The sequence below is a fragment of the Phascolarctos cinereus genome, unplaced genomic scaffold (assembly GCF_003287225.1).
Source record: "Phascolarctos cinereus isolate Bilbo 61053 unplaced genomic scaffold, phaCin_HiC Scaffold_726;HRSCAF=1367, whole genome shotgun sequence".
NCBI lineage: Eukaryota > Metazoa > Chordata > Mammalia > Diprotodontia > Phascolarctidae > Phascolarctos > Phascolarctos cinereus.
The window spans coordinates 120518345-120522768 of NW_027556098.1; positions in this window are offsets into that span (position 1 = coordinate 120518345).

The following is a 4424-nucleotide window of genomic DNA, read 5'->3' on the forward strand; positions in this document are numbered from 1 at the left end:
TTTCGCCTAATGTTTACTTAATACAGAAATTTAATGCTGAATTTGTGCTTGGTAATTCCTCAGGCATCAAGTGCCAGTATAAACAATTTAATTCTGCTAAATGGATAAATTGTTTTTCAAAGAATAGGGTCAGCTACAAGATTGCAAGCCCTTTGAAGGTAAAGAATCATGTCCAATTTATCTTCGTATTTTCCTCACAGCCTAATGCAGCTCTTTGCTCACAGTATAATTGTTAATTGAATTGGAAGAGAAGAATGAGTTCTATATGCAGAGAAATTAATTTCTTATATTTTTTGGTCATTATTAACTAACAAATGTTTTGAAAATCAGGGAAAGCATTACAGATGAGGGCACATTATTTCTAATCAGACATTTGATTGAGGATTAATTTTTTTTGAAAAATGTTAAAAAACATCCAGAGCTTTAGGGAGAAGCAAAAATTAACAAAAGAGATTATTACTAATATCAAAACTTAGCATACTCATTGCATTCTATTTCTATCTTATGCTGCTTCTGGATTTATATACCTCTGTCAGTGGTGGGGAAGGAAAATAATGAAGCTACTTAATAAGCTTTAGTGTAAGAAAATTGTGAGGGAACTCAGCTCAATTTGCTCCTTAAAGAAGCTCTTTTTATAAAATCAATGCTTTTTCTGAAATCTTGTGTGTCTCATAAGATTATTTACAGATTAATTTTTAAAAATGGAACACTAGTCGCTGCTGTATTTGGTTAAAAAAAATAAGAAGAATAGCACTAGGTATACTTCAAAATAACACTGTGAAGTAATTGTGCTGCTAACCAATAAATCAGGGTATATTATTTTTAAAAATATATTTTTATTTATTGTGTTAAATATTTCCCAATTACTTATAAAAGTTGTTTAACATTCATTTTTTAATAATTTTGAGTTTCAAATTCTCTCCCTCCTACCTTTCACCCACTCTTTGAGAAGGCAAGAATATGGTATCAGTAATACATGTAAAGTCATGCAAAACATTTTCATATTGGCTGTGTTGAAAAAGAAGACACACAAAATCCCCAAGAAAAATTAAGTAAAAAATGCTTCAATCTTCATTTAGAGTTCATTGGTTTTCTCTCTCTCGGGGTGGATAGCATTTTTCATCATGTGTCCTTTGGAATTGTTTTGGGATTTGGAATCATTGTCTTGATTAGAGTAGCCAGGTCTTTAACAGTTAATCATCATTACAATATTGCTATTACTATGTGCAGTGTTCTCCTGGTTCACTCATTTCACTTTGCATCAGTTCCTATAAGTCTTCCCAGGTTTTTCAATCAGGATATATTATAACTATGTTTTTTAGTAGAGTAAATACAATGTGATATATGTGTGTGGTATATATATAGAAATGTAATATCAGGAGAATTCCTGATTTGCCAATCTGTTCCTCATAATGAAACTAATTAATTAAGCTTCTACTTGATTACTGGCCTGTTGTTTCTGGCCCCGCTGTTTTATCATTCTCAGGTTAGAGACTGGCTCAGTAAAAATCCTGTTACTATCAGTAAATATCTTATTGTATGAAGAATCTAATATAGTACTGTAGGTTGTATAGTAGTGTTTATCACAAAAAAAGAAGCAGCTAGTTAGTTGTATTGTAGAAGCCATCCCAAAATATGGCTTCCTACCCTTTTCCGAAGGTAAATACCTTCAAAGAGCATTTAGTTAGTAAATACCTTCAAAGAGCAGCTAGTTAGTTGTATTGTAGAAGCCGTTCTAAAATATGGCTTCCTACCCTTTTCTGAAGGTAAATACCTTCAAAAAACATTTATATCTCTCAGAGGCTTTATAGGTGGGTCCAGAACCTTATCCTGTTCAGAATCAGGCTACCACACCATTTCTAAACCACTTCTGGCATGTCTTCTCTTCCATCCCAATTTCTAGTTCAAAGATAGATAGATAGATGATAGGTAGATAGATATACATGTACACATCAATCTATCTCTCTGTCTGTCTTTCTATCTGCCTATCTCATTTTCTGCCACTGGAATGTAAGCTTTTTGAGGGTAGGGATTGGTTTGCTTGTATTTGTATCTCCAGTGCTAAGCACGGTGCCTGGCCTATAGTAAGTGCTTAATCAATATTTTTTCTTTTCAGTACTATGCAGAGATAAGACTGAGGTTTCTGCCTTTGACGTGATAATTGAAAAGACAATATTTGTGTGAGCAAGTTAAATTTTTTAATCTGTTTGTGTTCTGATGGGTTTAATGTTAAAAAGTTATCAAAATGGGAGCAGCTAGGTGGTGCAGTGGATAGAGCACCAGCCCTGGAGTCAGGAGGACCTGAGTTCAAATCCATTCTCAGACCAGACCCTTACTAGCAGTGTGACCCTGGTCAAGTCACTTAACCCCATTGCCTAGCCCCCCCCCAAAAAAAAACCAACAACAACAACAAAGTTATCAAAGCACAAAGTTGTCATACAGTTGTGTGGCTTTGTAGATTGCTTGCTTCTAGAAGTACAGCTTGTCTCCTGGAATGATTTTACAAGTAGAATCAAAGAACTCATTGAGCTGGAAGGGATTTTAAAGATTACCTAGTCCAGTTATTATACCTCATTTTATAGATGTGGAAAGTATAGTAAGATGGGAAGTGACTTATCTGAGGTTACATGATCACAGAATGTTACCGGCTGGATGGGACCTTAATTGATAAATCTCTTTCCATTTCCTTATTGGACAGATAAGGATATTGAAGCGGAGGCAGTAAGTGACTTGCCCAGTATCACATAGATAGTATTAAAGGCAGGACTAGAACATAATTTCAGCTTAGCATTGAATCTCCCAGTTCATTCTTTCTACCATATCATGTTAACTTCTACAAAACTGAATGCCACTAATCTTTTGTCTACACATCCTGGATCTGTCTCTGAAAAGCATCCAAATATACCACAGACCTAGTTCACTGCATCCTGATTCTTCTGTTCCTTTCATTTCACTGCTCCAGGCAGAGTAAGGAATGGGTTGAGAACAGGGAGCTAAAAACAGTTAAGTGATCCTTATACTTGACTTCTGTGTAAAAGGGAGATCAGACAAGGTGGATCCAAATTTTGAAGTAGATGAAATTTGTTTTTAGAAGTTTCCTGCTTCCTTTTTGTGGGGCAACTAGGTGTCGAAGTGGATTGAGTACTAGGCCTGAAGTCAGGAAGACTCTTATTATGAGTTCAAATCCAGTCTGACACCAGCTGTGTGACCCTGGGCAAGCCTCTTTAGTGTCTTTGCCAAGGAAACCTCAAATGGGGTCACAAAGAGTTGGACACCACTAAGCAACAAAAAAACTTCGTTTTTATACTGCTATGTAGTACAATATTGATTATATAGGTTATGGGGAAACTGAGACCTGACTAAAAAATTATATGTGGATGTGTGTATATATATATATATATATATATATATATATATATATATATACACACACACACACACACACACATATATGTAAATATATATGTATATATATATGTAAATATATATATGTGTATATATATATATATATAAAATTTTTTTAAAATTTCCCAGTTATATGTAAAAAAGTTAACATTCATTTTTTGAAATTTTGAGTTACAAATTCCCTCCCAGACTTTGAGAAGGCAATCAATATATTGATTATACATGTGAAATCATGCAAAATATTTCCCTATTAGTCATGTTGCAAAAGAAAACATATAACAAAAAGGAAGAAAAATAAAAAAAGTATGCTTCAAAATGCACTCAGAATTTGTCAGTTCTTTCTGGGGGTCGATAGCATTTTTCATCATGGGTCCTTTGGAACTGTCTTAAATCCTTGTCTACATCACAGTGTCTAAGTCTTTCACAGTTGATCATTGTTATAATATTGCTGTTACTGTACACAATGTTATCTTGGTTCTGCTCACTTTACTTTGCATCAGTTCATATAAATAGAATGATTTTTTTGAATGCATGAATAAAGCATTTATTAAGTGCTTACTATGTGAAAGCATTGTGTTTTGGAAGTCAAGATCTGGTGGGTGAAACACCTAAATGGATTTGGGAGGTGGCATATCCCTTGAGAGGACTCTCAGAATAGAAGTGGTAAGCCTTTCCCAAGCATAAAAAAAAAATTAGCATTGAAGTGTGCTTAGGATATGTGTATATCCCAGTTGGTTGGTGAACTGCCCCGAATTGAGCAAAACTGGCGTAGGCCCCTTCGGAGACAGGGGATTGGACTAGATGAAAGACTGCATGGCCTTTCTGGACTCAACCAGCAGCCACCCGGGAACTACAACTCCCAGCAGCCTCTTCGTCCCTTGGCGGACGGGGGCCAATCGGGTTTGAGGGCTTGGTCTGGCCCGGGAGAGGCGCCGGCGTCCGCTCGGCGCAGCCTGCGGGCGCTGCAGTTGTTGACACCGCCTCCTCTGAGCTCCCCTGTCCTCCCTCCCTCCTCTAGG